A 19,421-nucleotide genomic window follows, 5' to 3' on the forward strand; every position below is an offset into this window, starting at 1 on the left:
TGCCCTTTGGAAACTCTTGGGTTATAATAATAATCTTTCTTTGCCCCCTCCTAGTCCTCTTAGAACCCTTGTGGGATTTTTTTGCCTGCTTTTTATTTATTGGTATTTCTTAGGATTCTATCCCGAATCTCTGTTTCTCTTACTAGATGTCCATTCCCTTAAATAGTGCCTTCTGTGACCGTAACTGCAGCCATCTATATATCAGTGACACTCAAATATAGTCTCGACTTGTTCTTAGGAGGTTAGGATTTAAAGTTAGCATGAAAGGCAAAAATAGAACAAGTTAAAATTATCCCTTGAAATCTTTAACATTCCCTGCAATGCACCGTACGCCATCTTGGATATATACACCATCAATCAAGAGGTCCTGCACAGCCAGTCTTTCTCTGCGATTGGAACAGAAGGTTGACGCTTTAGCTGAACGCCAGATGAAGTTGTTGGCTTGCACGTGGGGACCATGCTACAAGAAAAATATGTTATTGGGCTTTTCGTCTTGCCAAATGCATATCGTATAGCTAATATAAGTTAGCATAAGCGATAGCACCAGTCCACTGCACATATTTTTAGCCTGACTACTTTCATGGGTTCTAAACGCCAAACTGCCTATTAAATATCTTCTTTTGGATATTTCAGTCCAAATTGTCTTAATTATATATTTTTTTGAGAGCTGAAGAAATGAGATAACCCACATTCTACTTAGCAAAAGCATTTACTGTAATGATACAGCAATGTGACAAGGTTACAGCTCGCATTCATGGGCTTACCGACTGATGCCCTTGTTCCAGGGCTATGTCCTCTAACACTCTGCAGCTGACCACATCCCAGTCTGCCGGGCTGGATCCAAGGATGCTTTAAATTGGTAGAATCTTTAGGCCAAGCTTCACATCTGCCAGTAACCTCAGGCTAAATGGCTTTGTAGGGACAAGTGCAATTCATAAATATCTTGGAAAGCGTTGCAGTTCTTTATTGGTCTTTTCAAAGCTGAATTTCATCCACTGGCTGCTGAATCCTCCTGTAGAGCATTTGCACCAGGGTACCCTGAGCAAGCAGCCAAGTTAAATCCCAGCATTTCCTCAATGATGAGACGCATATCTGACTCTGGGAAGCTGGGTGTGTGCTCTGTATATTGAGCAAACATCCGAGACAAGTTTATATGGCAACGCACTTTGCCTTCTCTTTATCACATACACCAGGGTAAGTAATTAAAGCCTTCATGGCAGAGGACTGTCAAACATCACGTAAAAGAACAACCCTCCTCCCGTGGCCAGCTTTAGTCTACTCTCAGCCGTGTTCTTACACTGGGACAGGACAAATTCCACAGTGTCCCCTTCCTTCGTTGTCATTATTCAGTATGCCTGCATGGCTAGACTGTGTCTCCACTTGATGACGTCTAAACCAAACTGGAATATTCTCCATGGCCAATTCCTGGTTGCAGCGAGTAAGACACCTTGCATTTGGGATGTCTCATTGTTACAGTCCACTGGTTATTACATTAGCTTTAAGTTTAGGTTGGGGGTTGTTATTGAGACACAGTCTTTCTAAGTAGCCCTGGTTGGTCAGATATTCATGAAACACACTAGCTTCAAACTTACCATAATCTCTGGTTGTGATTACTTCTGTGAGCCACCATGTCTACTTTGACCATTAGTTACAGGACTAAATGCTGTCTTTTCTTCCTGTAGAGTGGACCTCTATCTCTGAACTGTCCTACCCCTTACAAAACAATACAATACAATCACAGTCAGATAAAAATCCCCTTAGTGCTGAAGATATATTCAATGAGGCTAAAGTTATAGGCAGGTAGTTCTTCTGTTACTGTCATATCCATTGTGGTCTTTGCAGTGTAAGAAATCAGCTTTCCACATATAAAAATTAAATAAGATTAAAACTATTTGTGTCCATGAAAATCAGAATCAATTATGATCTTTCAAAAATTATAGCCAGCATTCTTCATTTTATAATAAAATTATCATATAGATGATAATATACTGTGTCTTCTTAACTAAAATAGCAAAATGTATCAGAAGGAAGGTGGTCCACCGTCTCCTTGTCTATAGGAAGCCAGTGTTATCTCAAGTTCAAGGCCTGTCTGGGATATAGAGTGAGTCACCGTGGGAAGGGGAGGAGAGGAGAGGGGAAGGGGACAGGGACGAAAGGGAAAGGGAAGGTGGGGGGAATGGAGGTAGGGAAAGGAAGAAAAGAGAAGGGAAATAGAAAAGGGAGGAGAGGAAACACAATAATTACATGACTGTGTTATCCCATCACTAGTATTCATAAATTTGAAAATATGTACTTTGTGGTCTCTACAACCCTGCAAAGATGAAATTATCACTGTGCCAACTGGTTTTTACATCAGTTTGACACAAGTTAGGAATCATTTGAGAAGAAACCTTGGTTGAGAAGATGCCTCCACAAGATCTGACTGTAGGCAAGTCTGTAGGCATTTTCTTAACTAGAGATTGATGGAGGAGGGTGCTGCTCATTTGGGTGGTGCCATTCCTGGGTTGCTGGTCTGGGTTCTAAAAGAAAGCAAGCTGAGCAAGCCATGTTGACCAAGACAGTAAACAGCCCCCTCCACAGCCTCTGCATCACCTCCTGTCTCCAGGTTTCTGCTCTGCTTGAGTTCCTGTGTAACTTCCTTCAGTAATGGACTACATTGTAGAAGTGTAAGCCAAACAAAACCTTTCTAATTTGCTTTTGGTCATGGTGTTTCATCATAACAATAAGAAACCTACGACAATCACTACTTCCATTTTATAGAAATACACATCCCAAGGTTCAGATACGGTGATTGCCCCAAATTACACATCAAATATATGATGAGAACGAAGTTTCCCCACACCGTCTTGACTCCAGGCTGGGGATCTTATGACATGGTGCACAGGAAGGGGCACGTGCCTTATCATTGTCATTCATTTTGAGATGGCTCAAAGGGAGGCATTGCCTCAGTTCAACGCTTGATTTGTTCCAATTTAAATCTACACAAAGGATTCTTGGACTGTGGGCTGAATGTCTCTTACTGTACATCATTATATCATACCAGGATCAATCCATAATTCAATCCTGTAATCACAATTAATTCCTACTCAGGGTAATATTGTGTACATATTAAAGAAAATAGATAATTATTGAACATGAGCAACAAGTCCTTCTAAATGTAACAATGTGCCCTGGGACGTACAAACTAGTCTTGTCTCGCTGCACTCCCCTTCATCTCCTCCTGGATGGGAAATGCAAACTCCTCCAGGGAGGACACCTTGCAGCAGCTCCCTAGGGATTCTAACCAGGGCTCTGGTAGCACAGCACAACTGAACCTACACCTTACAGAGTTTATGAGAGAGAAGAATCGGTGAGATTTGGAGGCCAGCCTGGGTCACAGTACAAGATATTCCCCAACTCCCTTCCCCCCAAAAGTAAACTAGGGCTCTTCCAAATAATCCCAGATGAAAAAAAAAAGAAGCACTTTGATATTACCATACCATTGCTAGAATGAACCTTTCAGACATCGAGTTCCTCTGGCAAATTTGAAAGATAATTTATAGTTCTAAAATATCTGCAAATGCTTGAAAGAGAAAAATATCCTTCAAAATAAAATCTAGACAATGTTTGCTAAATACTCTGATAAATTGCTCAAATTGGAATTTCCTGGCATATGATATTCTAGTTCAACGTTAGACCCTCAAAAATGAGATCCTTGACCCAAATATAGTGGCTCAACCTGTAAGGTCAACTTTTGGGGACTGAGGCAGGAGGATTGTTCACGTTTTTTGGCCACAGTGGGTTGGTTACATAGTGAGGCCCAAGTCACCCTAGGCCAAAATGTCCAACAACAAAAGATAGTAACAACAACTAAAAGAGTAAGAGCCTCAAAACCACAAACTCCAGTCCTCTGAATGCAGCTGGGTCCTTAAGCTCACAGGAATGGCACTATTGGGGTGTGGCTTTGTTGGAGTAGGTGTAGCCTTTTTGGAGGAAGTGTGTCACTGAGGACACCGGCTGGGGGGGGGGGCGCTCTCATATATACTCAAGCCATGCCCAGTATCTCAGATCACTTCCTGTTGCCTGCTAGATAAAGATGTAGCTCGTTCTCCAGCACCATGTCTGCTTGCATGCTGCCGTGTCTCAACTGGTGGTCACCCAAGTAAATGTTTTCCTTTACAAGAGTTGCCTGGTCATGGCGTCTCTTTACTGCAAAGACACGCGACTGGTTCTATCCGTTACAGCAGAGAGCCGGGAACTTGCCCTGCCAGACTAGACACTTGTTGACTTCTGAGTGCGGTGATTATTAGGTATGTGCTGCCACACCTGCTTTGCAGTATTATTTTCTTAATTAAAGACTTAATTGCTTTTTGTAGAGAAAAAAGTGGCTTATGGGAAATTGATCACTTAGCACAGAATTTCCACATACCACAGGCAAGAATTTCACCAACACTGATGAACCAATTTTGACATATCATTATTAACAAAAGTCCATAATTTACATTTGGGTTTATTCTTTGTGTCATTTAGTTTTATGGGTTTTGTTACATGCGTACCATCATGCTGTCAGGATTAAAGTATTACACTATAATCTCACTACTCTGCTAAGTTTCCTGCACTCCATATTTTCACTCTTCCTCTTCGGACAAGGCAGAAACCAGTGATCTCTTTCCCATCTCTCTAGGCTTTATTTTGTTACACAGTGAGGTAAACACTACACACGTGCTACTTCAAGACAGTTTTCTTCTTTCTTTCTTTCTTTCTTCCACCACCTCCTCCTTCTCCACATCTCTCTGTTTCTAGCCATGGAATTTAGGGCCTCACACAGGTCAGTTAAGTGTTTTACCTGTGAGGAACATCCCTATCCTTGACTTCTAATGTAACAACTCGTGGGTATAACACCAGTTTTCTTTCATTTTATATTTCAGGAAACCAGAAAAAAGATCTAAAAGAAAAAAAGGGGGAACATTTCAAATTTTAGGAGGTCTTGTGTGAAATATGCACATCCAGACAGGTGTGGTGGCGCATGCCTATTCTATCAGTATTTTGGAGGCTAAGGCAGAAGGATTGTCATGAGTTCAGTCTAGTCTTGGCTTTAAAATGTCAGTCAAACATACTGAACAAGATTGTTTCAAGAAACTACACTCATAAACACACACACATATGCACACACACACATATGCACACACACACATTCACACAGACGCACACTCTAGAAAAGGGTAGAAATTGATTGGGGTAACAAAAGCAAATAAGGAATAGTTGTAGTAAGAGTTCAATAAATTTGAGTTTTTTCCTTCTTATTTTGTGATTATTTCATTGTTTTATTCAATAAATACTAATAAGGAGTCTTGAATCTAGAGATGCTATCATGAAGAATCCTCTGGAACTTTATCCTGCTCTGTGAACACACAGACAAGCTGAATCATTCTTCTCCATGAATGGTACAAGGGGTTACAAAGGGGTGACCTGACTTACATCTTGTTTCTCTGTTTCTGGTAGGGGAATCATGACATTTAAAACAGGCTTGGGCTAACATGGTATAATGCATGGAAAGGATTCTGAAATTGCGAGTATAACAGTATGGTAAATTAGTTACTCTTACTTTTGCATGGGAAAGCTTCTGATACCTTTTTATTTTATTTTTTGAGTGCTTCTGCGTGGCCCTGGCTACTCTAGAACTTGCTTTGCAACCCAGGTTGGCCTTGAACTCCTCCTGCCCCCACCCATTGCTTCACTGGGTGCTGGGATTATAAACATGAGCCACCATGCCTCACAAATAACTTTTTATACTTCAGAACAAAAGAATACATCAAATAGAAGCAGATTAATGTGTCCCAGACTTTTAATCTTAATACTCAGAGGCGGCTGTATTAGTATTTGCACTTCCAGGCTAGCCTCATTTAAAAAAAATTAAATTAATAATTTAAATTGGGGGCTATCTGGTGCACACCTTTAATCCCAGCACTCTGGAGGTAGAGTCAGGCAGATCTCTGTGAGTTTGAGGCCAGCCTGGCCTACAGAGAAAGTTCTAGGACAGCCAAAGCCACCCAGAAAAACCCTTTCTCAAAAAACAAATAACAAAACAAAAAATGGGGCTACCAATTAATAGTTGCTCAAAAATGTTAGTTGAAGTTCTGAGTTTGAGGGCAGCCTGTTCTACAGAGCAAATTCCAGGACAGCAAGGACTACGCAGAAGCCCTTTTTTGAAAAGTCAAACAAACAAAAACCAAACAACCAAACAACGACAACAACAACAACAAAAAACCAACCCCTCCAAAAAAAAACTGTTTTGCACACAGCAAAATTTAACTGTTTTTGACAAAATAGTAGTTTAACATCAATAAAACCAGCGATCAAAAACAGTTCTAGCATCCTTCCAAATTCTAAGTGCCCTTTTAAAGTTAGCTCCTCCCCCCATCTCTTGCCATAGGACATCACTGATTTGTGTTCTGTCCATTTAAAACAAAGAAACAAAAGGACACACACAAATCAACTTATTTCAAAACAATATGGATTCTAAAGAAATTGCAAAAAACATTACCTAGGTCCCAGGGATTCATTAGCTACTTAACATGGTAATCTTACACAACCTGCTCAAGACCAAAACCTCGGTCTTGAGATTTGAAAACCGACTGTGCTTTCGTTTTTTTTTTCTGTTTACTTTCTTTTGTAAGAAATGTTCTCTTGTTTAAAGGCGCAAATGCGCTTTCCCTCCCGTGACCCCATAGATTCCTACATCCGCTGACTTTTCCCCCTTGTCCCTGACATTGCCCGTTTCATTTTGGATTGGAATTTCCTCTTTTTGTGCCACAAACGCTACAGTTTGTCAGCACTCGAATTCCTAACTTCTTGCTCCAGTCTTGTTTTAAATGGGTGACAGCGACCAGAGTGGCATGGCTCTCTAAGCTCTTGGGGATGCGAGCGGCCTTCCTCACCGGCCGCTGCCTGACCGACAACCCCGAGTGGATTTGCTTCTGGGACCGGCGGCGGGTGCACAGGTTGCAGGAAGGTCTCGCCGGGATGTCACCCAGGCGCCGGGCGGCCCCACTGCGCACGCTCACTGCAGCGCGGGCGGGGCTCCTCCTCCCGCCCCGCCGCCCCGGCCGCGCCCCGCCCTCTGCGCGCCGCCGGCTGCCGGTCAGGGCGAGCGAGCGGGGTGAGTACTCATAGCCACGGCGCCTCCGTCTCTGGGGCCCGCAGCCCTCGCCCGCCTCCCGGGACCGCAGAAGGGCGGCGGAGCGGCCGGTCCGGAACAAATGGCCGGGGAGACGGGCGCGGGCCTCCTGGCGACCTTCCTCCTTGTGCTTGGAATGTGCTCACGTGACCTTGAAACAAAGGAAGTGAAGTGACTGGCAGGCCCACCATCTAGAGGGCTTTTGCAGCCAATACGCGCCCCCCTCCACGCCCCAGTCTATAAAACTGAGAAGGGGGGGGGGGGGGTCGGAGATGAATAATTCACTGGTTTATAGAAGACATACTTTCAGTTGTAGTGATAATTATGAAAATTTTGGTTGTAAAACCCGGGGTGGTCACATGTCCTTTCCCAATCAAAATGGAGTCCTGATTGCTGCAGGTCCATGCTTCTGACAAGGTGCAAATAGCTTCCAAACATAAGAAGAAAAAATATCGTGGGTTTGTTTTTGAGACAGGGTCTGCCCTGGCTGGCCTCGAACTCCGTGCAATCGTGCCTCGAGTCTCCCAAGTGCTAGTGGGCTCAGCCTGTCTTCAGAGGAGCTGGGACTGCAGGTGCAGTCGTAGGTCACAGGAGCCATCAGGTTAGCTTCAGCGTTTGCACTCATTTTCTCATGTTATGAGTGCACTTCGTCAGTCGGCTCGCTCTTTCTAAATCCAATCATTCTTTGCCAAAAGCTTACTTTGAGTCATTATAATCTGATAGTGGCCTCCGTTGTGGTGGCAAAAGTATCTGTTTATGATTGTTAGGGTTAGGGAACATAGACTCTGCAGTGCCCAAATCCATTTTAGGCTCCCAGGTATTACTCCTCATTGTTTCCCAAGCTTCAGATAGATATTGACAAGAGAAAGAGACACGAAAATGAAAACCTTAGCCGAAAAAGAAACTCGAGTCATGAGGAAGTTAAAGTCTCCCAGAGCGCAGTTTTGAAAAACGTCATTCCCGAGCTTGCTGGCCGGTCACGGTCACTGTCATCCTAGCATGCTGTAGCTGGAGGCAGAACCATCTCTAGTTTGAAGCTAGCCTGCCCTACATACAGCCAGATCCTGTCTCAATGAGCAAAAGCAAGCAGAACATTGCTATTTATATTTTAATGGAAGAAACTAGTGGGAATAGTTTTCAGCTTGATTCATTTGAATAGGGATGCTACAAGATTAGGATAATATTAAAGATTGTGTTCTACCTGGTGGGGTACGTAAGAAAATGACGTTAGATAATTGTATCTTTCTCTTTCTCACTTTTTTTAGACTGTGCTAGGCTTGTGCTGCCTGGGCAGCTGGGGCTGGCCTTGAACTGATCCTCCAGTCTCCTTTCTAAGTGTTGGTGTGTGCCCGTCACAGATACCCAGTGTGTGTGGTGCTGGGAATTGGACTCAGGCCTGTGTGCAGACTAGGCAATCACTCTGCCAGCCGTGACACCGCACCCCCACCCCTTTTTTTTATGTTTGAGACAGGGTCTTTCGGAGTCCAGTCTAGTGTGGACCTCAATGTCTTCTTGCCTGTCTCTGAAGTGCTTAGATTATAGGCATGTACTACTGTGCCCAGAACAAGTTGTATCTTGGCAGTACTTCTTAAAGTTTTAGGAAAAACAGTAAAGCTTCCATAAGTAGAGAGCCTTGGACTGGGATTGATGTGAATATTAATATTTTTGAAGCCTCAAGATGTGCTTTGGACCTCAGAGGTTATGTTCGAATCACAAGTATAATCAACATCCAAAAGACAGAGATATAGAGGTTATTTGGTGATGGTACATTGAAAATGAAGGTCTTTATGGGCCAAACAGGCTGTAAGGCACTTAGAAAGTAGGACAACTGAAAATATGCTCCACCTGAGGGCAGCCTTTGTGGAAGTGGAGGTCCCTCTGCTATGCTTGGTACATCAAATGCTCACTAGTCTATAGGGACCAAGAAGAATAATCACTAAGAGTTTGCCTTTCAAGTTAGGGTTATTTCATAGCATTGTGCATTTGTCTATTATCTTTCCAAGAATAGCTTTTCGTGTACCGCTTTGTGCTCTGGGGCCTTACAGTGTTTGCTATTGCTCGCTGTTTTAAATGGAGCCTTTTGAGTTTTAAGGCTCTTTGTAAACTGCTTGCTTCCTGTTCCCCAGATTTTCCTGTAGTCCTCAATCGACAATCTAGTCAGGCTATTTCCTTGTCCACTCTGGGTCATTTCAACCTATTCCTAGGGTCATTACCCTCCCCCCACCACCATCACTAACTCAATGATACCAGTTTGTTTCATTTCATAATTCTAGGACTAGTTGAAGTCTCATTTCCTCTAGAGCATAGGCTGTAATGTTTGGAAGTTTTTGGCCGACTTACTACCGTTAACAGCTATAACAAGATATTTATTTTGTAGCCCAATTTCCCCATCTATAGAGAAAATCATACTAAGATACCTCATAGAGATGCTATGAAGACTTTAGTTATTGTGATTTTTGATGCATAGGAAAGGCTTAATAATGCTATTTTTAATTATTACGTTAGCCTATACTAATTCCTTAAATAACATTGTATAATTTATCATTGATTTGATTGTATTGCAGTAATGTTCTTTCAGCTTGAAAAATTTCATAGACAGTTGATTACCAATTATTGAAAGCAAAGCCATGATTTATACTTCCTAAAAGTCTCACATCTCTCAGGGTGGCACTGAGGGCTCAGTATGTTTTTTTTTCCTTCCTGTCTTGTCATCTGGTTTTTTTTCTATTAGCCTTTTTATCTGGGTTGGTTATAATTTGAAGTTCGAATTCTGTCTGTCCCAGAAGTATTTGAGGTGACTTATAACCCATAAGTGATATAATAACAGATAAGTCATGGTCATGAAGATATGGAGCTCAGATAGACGATGGCATTAGGATGAGTCACACTGAAATACAGGCTTTGCAAGGTTGCACGTTTTTCCCCCATTTCTCTGTGATCACCAAAAGTAGTCTGAGACGAAGTTCTGAGCTTCATGCTGGTCAAAGGAAAGAAGAAAATATACCCCTGTTGTATAAAAGCACAGCTTCCTGTGTGCCTTCACTATGGGTTTCCACATCAGCAAACAAAACTCAACTCAGTGGAAACCGTCATGTTCAAGGAAAACAGAATGGCAGCTCTCACTAGTGGCTGACCCCTAGTTTAGGAATTTCCACTGGAATGACCTGAGGAAAGCCATTGCTTCCCTTACAGCCTTCAGATCCTGCATTGTCTTGTTCTGTGTTCTCTCAGGAAAAGCCTTTGCCTTGCTCCTCTATGGTAGAGCCCCGGACTGCTTGCATTCTGAAGCTGCCCAATGGAATCTCTTGTCTCTTCAAGCTCTTTTAAGGTCCCGTGTAGGGCAGTTGACCATCTGGCACTTGTGTGGGGTGTGCAGGTCGTCGTCACAGTCAGAGAGGATGAAAAGCTCTGGTTCTCCTGATGTTGTTGACCTGTGACTGACTGACACCTTCTAGGTGAGGCGTGTAGGTTGTATCTGTGCTCTTTGTTGCTTCTCTTAATCAGTTGGCATTATTTTCATTGTGATCTTCTGTGTTTTGGGAAATAATTTCAAGAGTATATCCTACAACACTAACTTCAAATTTTCATACTTCTCTTTCTTGTCTATAGTGTAGACCTTAAGCTTTTGGTCTTTTCTGTTTGAAGTTCCTTCCTTTAACTTCCCCCTTTTCCTTTTCTTTTCTGATTCTCAGACTGGGATCTTGTGAGCTAGCCTGGCCTGGTACTTGTTATGTAGCCCAGGCTGGCCTTAATCTGCCTGTCTTCTTCTTACTTCAGTTTTCCTGCTGCTAGGATTATATGTGTTTACTACCATACCTGGGTCCCAGTTTACTTTTTAATTTTGATCATTTTTTCCTTTCTTTTTGTCTTGCTTTTAGATGCTTTGCTTTCTTTTTAAATAGTACTATAGAGTAAATAATATTTCCAGTTTTTCAGTCATTATAGAAAGAAGCCTTTCCCTCTTGGGTCATAGTACTATTTTTTTTGAGACAGGGTTTCTATGTGGAACATCTCTGACTGTCCTGGTACTTGCTCTGTAGATCAGACTGGCCTCAAACTCACAGAGATCGGCCTGCTTCTGCCTCCCAAGTGCTGGGATTAAAGCGAGTGCTACTACAGCCTGGCTTTTTTTTTTTTTTGACAGGGTCTTGGGGTCTTACTCTGAACCTTTGGGTGGCCGAAACTAGCAGTCCTCGCGCCCAGTGCCTCAAGTACCCAAGTTACAGATGTGTGTCAGTCTGCTGACCCCTTCAGCTTTATGGACATATGTCACTTTTCTCATTCGAGAGCTTCTTATTGGCCCCATGTTGATATTAGTGACTGGCGGAAGAGGGACTGTGTGGGTTGGTGTTTCTGACTCAGGAAGCAGGTGTCCCTTCATGTCCCTCCCTACAAGTAGATGCTGCGGATTCTTTGTTTCACTGTTGAGCTGAAGAGCAGGTGGGTGGGTACCACTACAGTTAAGAAGGGTACATACATCTCTTCTGTGTTCTGGAGAGGCTGCCCAGTTCTTTCCTCTCTGTTCTGCCTGAAACCAGGGGAAGATGATGGTAAGACTGAGCGGCTAATCTGGCTCCTCTGTGCTCCACTGCTGGCCTTCTGTCATAGTCCGGTGATTCCCAGGCTCCTCTGGCCATGCACATCACAGTAGTGAGGGAGCACGCAAGGTGACTTAGTACGTTTCCTTTAAGGAAATGTAGAATGGAGGAAAGTGAAGTGCTTCCTGTTTCCTCCTGGGACTTCCTGTTGCAGAGGTCCATGAAAATATCAGCTCTGATCAGTGGTCCTCTCTCCAATGTCATTTCCTGTTTAAATTTTGATTGGTGGTTTGTATTGTGAGAAGGCAGGGAGAACTGAACAACTAGGTAGCAAGACTGAACTGTCTTCCTCCTCCCTGCTCCTTCTCAAGCTAGTGTTTGGTCTGCCCCGCCCAGGCTGCCTTGTGTCTTGGAATCCAGGCTTTAGCCACCACCCCTACCAAATGATTTACTTATGGTCTCAATCTTCTGGCATGATAGCTTCTCAGTCATTTCTGGGGTAATAATTAAAAAAAATATATTTGTTTGGGGTTCTACAGAATCGTGTACATTTCTTGGTCAGGGCATACGTTTTCACAGGGAATCTACACTTGCTAGCCTGCTCTCTCAACTGGAGGACCTCTGCTAGAGACCCTGCAGGGTGTGTGATTCACCAGTTTACAGGATTCTAAGCCAAGTTGTTGCAAAGGTTAATGTTTACCTCTCATGGCTAGAATTCTCTCCCTCATCCCTCTCCCTCATCCTTCCTTACCCCCTCCCTCCTTTGGTACACAGTCTTTTGTTGCACAGACCTGTCTTAAACTCACAGGCTTCAGTGATACTTCTGCTTCAGTTTACGTGTCTGAGACCTTGCCCATAAATTTGTATTACCAAGCCTTGTGGTGATATTTTGTTTATGATCTAACAAATAAAGATTGCCTGAAGATCAGAGCGCAGATAGCCGCTAGTTGGTCATAGAGGCCAGGCAGTAGTGGCATACATCTTTAATCCCAGCACTCTCGAGTCAGAGGCAGACGTCTCTGTGAGTTCAAGGCCACCCTTGGCTACGTGAGATTGATCCAGTCTAAAAGAGAAATAGATGCAGTTTGGATGCTCACCTTACTAGACCTGGATGGAGGTGGGTGGTCCTTGGACTTCCCACAGGGCAGGGAACCCTGATTGCTCTCTGGGCTGACGAGGGAGGGAGACTTGATTGGGGGAGGGGGAGGGAAATGGGAGGCGGTGGCAGGGAAGAGATAGAAATCTTAAATAAATAAATAAATAAATAAATAGAGAAGCAGAACCAGGCAATGGTGGTTCACCCTTTAATCCCAGCACTTGGGAATCACGCGCCTTTAATCCCAACACTAGGGAGGTGGAGACAGGAAGGGACCTGACTGGGCAAAGAGAGGAATGTAAGGTGGGAGGAGACAGAAGCTCGAGGCATTCAGTCTGAGGATTTGTGGAGACAGGATCTTGCCCACTTTGGTCTGAGGATTTGGTAGTGGTAAACGGTCTCTCTAGTGACTGGCTCTTTTACTTCTGTGATCTTTCAGCATTTACCCCATATCTGACTCTGAGTTTTTATTATTAAAACTAATTAAGATTGCTACAATGCCAGGTGTGGTAGTTTGAATGTAACTGGCCTAGATAATCTTCTAGGGAGTGGCATTATTAGGAGGTGTGACCTTGTGTAGTTGGTGTGGTCTTGTTAGACTGAAGTGTGTCACTGTGGAGGCAGGCTTTTAGGTCTCATATATGCTCAAGTGTCCAGTGTGACTGTCTACTTCCTCTTGTCTTCCGATCAGAATGTAGTAGCATCATGCCGCCATACTCCCCATTTTGATGATAATGGACTGAAACTGTAAGCGAACCACTCCAATTAAATATTTTCCTTATATGAGTTGCCATGGTCATGGCGTTTTTTTCACAGCAATAGAAACCATAGCTAGGATACCTGGTTTGAAACAACATGCTTTAAAAGGACGTAATCTATATTTATAGTTATGATACTGTGGAATTCTTTGTTAGTGTGGTTTTTAAGCCGAATTTTCAAGTTAGCATATAACATGATTGATATTCTTATGATATTTTCATACACGCATATCACTGTATTGTGTTCTTCATCTGTCTCCTTCATTGCCCTTCCGTAGCTCACTGCTGTCCTTAGTGAGTCCTTTTCTGACCCAAATAGTCTTCCTGTATGCTTTAATGTCACATCAGTTCCATTACCTTTATTCTAGTATTACTTGCTCACCTTTCATGGTCAGTAATGTAGAATTCTTCCCAGGAAGGACAAATATAGATGAAGATTTTTCCTTTCATTAGTGAGAAATGATCTTCAATGTTTAAGTATATGCACAGTATGTTCTATTATACATGTGTATGTTTGTATTTATTTATAAGTAGCTTTAAGTCCGGGGAAGCATGCATATATACAAAAATCATGATTTGATACACACTAACTGATAGATTCATCGAAAAAAATACTGTTTGAAAGAAAGAAGTCACACACACATAGATTTAATTTCATACACATTATTAGATTAAAGATCACATAAAAATATGTAGTGTGGTTGAGAGAAAACTGTTTTTAGTTCTCTGAGCTCACTTGAAGAATGGTCATGTGTGGTCTCCAGTTCACTGGAGCTGCACAATGGCAGGGGGTGACTTCTCCACTCTCTCCTGGGGATGCTAACCCCGAGATTAGAAAGGTAGGGAAAAACGATTCTGTCTTCTCAGCTTTGATTCTGCTGAAGTGATGGTGAAAATGCTTGAATTGAATTAGAGAAAACAAAACAAAAAAGAAAGAAAACAAAAGCATCAAACCTGTTCAGCTAGATCAAAACTCAAGTGGAGCAGATGTATTAGATCCTTACACATTACGACACAGGGGCTGCGACTCGTTTCCACTCTTCACAAATAATTAGAAATGACAGGCATATTGTTTAAGATGAGAGGCAAACTGAGATTTTCCTGCCTCAGAAGAAGCTTTCTAAGTGTTAGAATTAAAGACAAAGGCAACAACTCATAGCTAAAATTCATCTTTTTACTGAGTGTTCATAATTTTTCTATTGTTACCTCTAAAGTCTAAATTTACTTTTTTAAAAAATTGTTTGTTTGTTTTTGAGACAGAGCTCCATGTAGACCAGGCTGGCCTCCAGTTTGCCATATTGCTGAGGTTGGGATCCTTCTGCCTTCACCCCCCAATGCTGGGATTACAGGTGTCTCCACACCCAGCTAGTCTGTCTGGGCATGGTGCCTCACTCCTTTGATCTCAGCATTGGCGAGGCTGAAGCAGGGGAATTCCCTCAAGGTTAAGGTTAGCCTGGTCTTTGTAGTCCAGGCCTGCATGGGCTGCAGTGTAAGCTTCCCTCTGGACCCATCAAAATAAGGCGACTTGTCTAGAAACACACAGTTCTCATACACTAGGTTTTTAAAGCAAGTGGGATTATTGTTGCTATTATTGGCCAACGAGCCACATTAGGAATTATTTCATTTTGGCTGCATTTCCTGTCATCCCATATAGGAAGTTCTGAGACTATGATTTTTGCTTCTGTTAGTCAGCGGACATGGCGGAGGAAGAGGGAGAATCCAGACTTGAAAGTGTGACTACAAATATTGATTGCATTGTTTTGGTTTTTAGCAAGTTGAGATAGTCTTACTTCAGCAAAGAAACAGTTATTCACTGGTATTTCTTTATGAGAATCTGAGTGGAAATTAATACCCTTTTAATATGGTGTGCTTTCCAATTTGGTAATCAAGCTGTGTTTGCATTACAATATATGACATCCTTCAGCAAAGCTCAGTTCTCAGATAATTTTAAAAGTATACAACCCAATATTAACTAGTGTTTTGATGTTCAGTCATCTTGCTAGTAGCACAGTGATGTTAATTAGATAAAGTATGGCTGATGAATGAAAATTTATGTTTCTACTAGCATTTTTAATAGTTCAGTAAATCTCAAGTACCTCGAGGGCTTGGAGATGGAGTGTTTTTCTATTTTGTTATTAAGAGTTGGCTTCGAATTTTAAAAATCATAAGTATATATTATGTTTTTTGTGTTTTCTTTTTTTAATTAACTTAGTTTTTGAGACTATGTCTTACTATGTAGCCCTGGCTGGCCTTTCACTCACTGTGTAGACTTTGCTGACTTCATACTGACAAGAGATAAACCTGCCTCTGTCTCCTGAGTTCTGGGATTAAAGATGTACACCACCAGGCATGGCATAAGTACAAATTCATTTTGAATTAAATTATATTTGTGCTGATTTGTTATCTCTGATGTATGTCAGGATCATACAGTTGGAACTTTAGGAGGGCTCCATTTCAGTCTCCTAGTCTAGGTTTACCTCCTTTCTCTAAGTGGTGAGATAGACTCGTGTAGTCTTTGTGACGCTGATGCAGGATCGTTATCTCCACCTCAGAGTTCTTCCCTTCTGAGATAGACTCATCTCAAACTACTTGCTAGACTTATCATCTGTGGTTCTACAAACACTTCTGTCAAACCCATGCTAAACTGAACCTACCTCTCTCCTAACCCTGTTGTTCTTCCTCCAGGGATCTCTGTTGAAATATGCTGCCACCTAAAGGCAGAAAGCTTGGAATCCTGCTCAGACCTTTCCTTCCCTGCATCTGAATCCTCCCTTCTTCTGCCGCCCATCTTCACTTTGCACAGCACCTCTGAATCTCTTGAATTACCAAGAGCCTTTTAACTTATTTCATCCAGTCCTGACAAGACCACTGTCTCCATTGACAACAAAAGTACAATCCTATCAGAGGTTCATGCCTTCTTCCCTCTGAACCATCAGGCTGAGAGGCCCTGCTGCCATCCACACCAGTTCTTGGCTTCCTTCTCATCACAGTTACAGGAGTTCTTTAGATGGGCCTGGCAATCCAAGCCTGCAGCCCCAATGTTCAGGATATCGAGGAAAGAGGATATTAGTCTGAGGCCAGGTTGGACTGTACAGTAAGTACCAAGCTAGCCAGGGCTGCATATCAAAAACAAACAAACAAGAACAAAAAACATACAAACAACCGCCCTCCCAAACCTAAGCCCCTTATTTGCATATCCTGTTCCTTCTCATTATGCCCCACCTTCTGCTTGGTTAACTGTAATTCTTCCTTTCAAGTGCTTTCTCCATTAGGGTCACACTAATGAATTTTAGCACCATTGAGCCTATTTCTGTGCGTGGTCTACGAATGCCACATACATTCCTGATACAACATCCTTGTATCTAATGGTGACTTCTGCATGATGCCCCTGGGCCCTCAGCCAGTCTCTTGCTTCCTTGCCTTCTGAACTTTGCATTGATTTCACAGTGAGAAAATTCCCAGATTCCCAGCCCTTGGTGTGCTTTACCACATTTTGTGTTCTTAAGGAAAGGTATTTTAAGGTCAAAAGAGATAACAGCCAACCTTGAGCTAACGTGTCTACCACTGTGCACAGTGGAGTTCCAGGCTTGGTTTCCGATTTTGTTAATTTGGATATTCTTCCTCTGCCTTTTAGTTAGTTTATATAAGGGTTTGTCTATCTTGTTGACTTTTTCAGAGGATCAACTCTTTTTTTATTGATTCTTTGTATTGTTCTCTTTGTTTCTAGTTTGTTTGTTTATTTATTTATGACAGGATTTCTCAGTGTAAGAGCCCTGGCTGTCCTGGAATTAGCTAAGTAGAGCAGGCTGGCCTTGAACTCACACAGTTCTGCCTGCCTCTGCCTCCTGAGTGCTAGGATTAAAGGTACGAGCCACTGCACCCAGCTTAATTTCACCCTTAACTTGATTATTTCCTGCAACCTGCTTCTCTTGGGTGTGTTTGCTTCTTTTTGTTCCAGAGTTTTCAGATGTGCTGTTAAATTGCTAGTATGAGATTTCTCTAATTTCTCTCTGAAGACACTTAGGGCTATGAACTTTCCTCTTAGCACCATTTTCATTGTGTCCCGTAAGTTTGGGTATGTTGAATTCATTTCCATTGAATTTTATGAAGTCTGTAATTCCTTTCTTTAGTTCTGCCTTGACCCAGTAGACATTCAGCAGAGTTATTCAGTTTCTATGAGTTTGTAGGGTTTCTCTTGTTGACATCCAGCTTTAATCCATGGTGGTATGATAGGATTCAGGGAGTTAATTCAATTTTCTTGTATCTGTTGAGACTTGCTTTGTGATGGAATATGTGGTCAGTTTTGGAGAAAGTTCTGTGATGTGCTGAGAAGAAGGTATTTGTGTGTGTGTGTGTGTGTGTGTGTGTGTGTGTGTATGTGTTTGGGTGGACTGTTATGTAGATATCTGCTAGGTCTATTTGGTTCATAATATCTGTTAGCTTCATTCATAGTTTTTGTCTGGATGACTTGTCCATTGGTGAGAGGTAGTTATTAAAATCACTATTAATGTGTGATATTTGATGTGTGGTTTAAGCTTTAGTAATATTTCTTTTACAAGTTTGGGTACCATTTTGTTTGGGGCATAGATGTTAAAAATTGAGATGCCATTTTGGATTGACTTTTCTTTTGATGAGTATGACGTGTCATTCCCCATCTCTTTTGATTAATTCTATTTTCTTAAATATTCCAATGGCTACACCAGATTGCCTCTTGAGTCCATTTGCTTGGAAATTCTTTTTCCAACCCTGTACTCTGAGGTGAGGTCTATCTTTGGTGTTGAGGGTGTGTTTCTTCAAAACCAGGAGGATGGATCCTGATTTTGCACTATTCTATTAGCTTGTGTCTTTTATTGGGGAATTGAGGTCATTGATATGGATATTAAAGACCAATGATTGTTAATTCCTGATATTTTGTTGTTGGTGGTGGTAGTGTGTGTGCACGTGTGTGCGCGTGCCTTTGGGTTTTGCTGCTGTGAGATTATCTATTGCCTGTGTTTTTGTGGTTGTAGTTGACTTCCTGTGGTTGGAATTTCCCCTCTATTACCTTCTGTAGGGCTGGGTTTGTGGATTGATATTATTTAAATTTGATTTTGTTGTGGGATATGGTGATTCAAAGTTTTGCTGGGTTTTATATATAGTCTGGGCTGGCATCTGTGGTTTCTTAAGAGTCTGCAAGACATCTGTCCAGGCCCTTCTCACTTTTAGGGTTTCCATTGAGAAGTTGGGTGTAATTCTGATAGGTCTGCCTTTATATGTTACTTGGCCCTTTTCCCTTGCAGCTTTTAATATTCTTTCTTTGTTCTGTATGTTTAGTGTTTTGATTATTACATGGTAGGGGAACTCGCTTTTCTGTTCCAGTTTATTTGGTGTTCTGTAAGCTTCTTGTACCTCTCTAGGCATGTTCTTCTTGAGGTTAGGAAAATTTTCTTCTATAATTTTGATAAAAATATTTTCTGGGTCTTTGTGCTGGGATTTTTCTTCTTCTATTCCCTTTATTCTTTGGTCTTTTCATAGTATCTCAGATTTCTTGGATGTTATGTGTGTATGTGTGTGTTTGTGTGTGTGTGTGTGTGTGTGTGTGTGTGTGTGAGAGAGAGAGAGAGAGAGAGAATGTTTTTAGATTTAAGATTTTCTTTGGCTGATTTATCAGTTTTTTCTATTGTATCTTCTGTGCCTGAAATTCTCTCTTATTCTCTCATATTCTGTTGGTGGTGCTTATGTCTCTAGTTCCTGTTCACTTCCCTAGATTTTTCATCTCCACAATTCCTTCAGTTTGGGCTTTTTTATTGTTTCTATTTTCATTTCCAAATCTTGGAGAGTTTTATTCATTTCCTTTAACTGTTTGTTTGGCTTTTAAAAAGGGATTTATCCAC

At 41.9% G+C, this 19,421-nt stretch overlaps 1 protein-coding gene across 1 annotated transcript in view; it reads left to right on the plus strand.

The window, feature by feature from the left end:
• Positions 1-7,089: 7,089 nt before the first annotated feature.
• The window catches only part of Atg10 (autophagy related 10), a 282,954-nt gene continuing 270,622 nt past the window's right edge, over positions 7,090-19,421 (plus strand). Inside the window, exon 1 of the mRNA XM_041663463.1 lies at positions 7,090-7,138. The gene's annotated coding sequence lies outside the window, so the exon portion shown is untranslated. The remainder of the gene's footprint in view (positions 7,139-19,421) is intronic.

Source organism: Microtus oregoni, unplaced genomic scaffold (assembly GCF_018167655.1).
Source record: "Microtus oregoni isolate MIOR12 unplaced genomic scaffold, Mior012 000014F_ref0000157, whole genome shotgun sequence".
NCBI lineage: Eukaryota > Metazoa > Chordata > Mammalia > Rodentia > Cricetidae > Microtus > Microtus oregoni.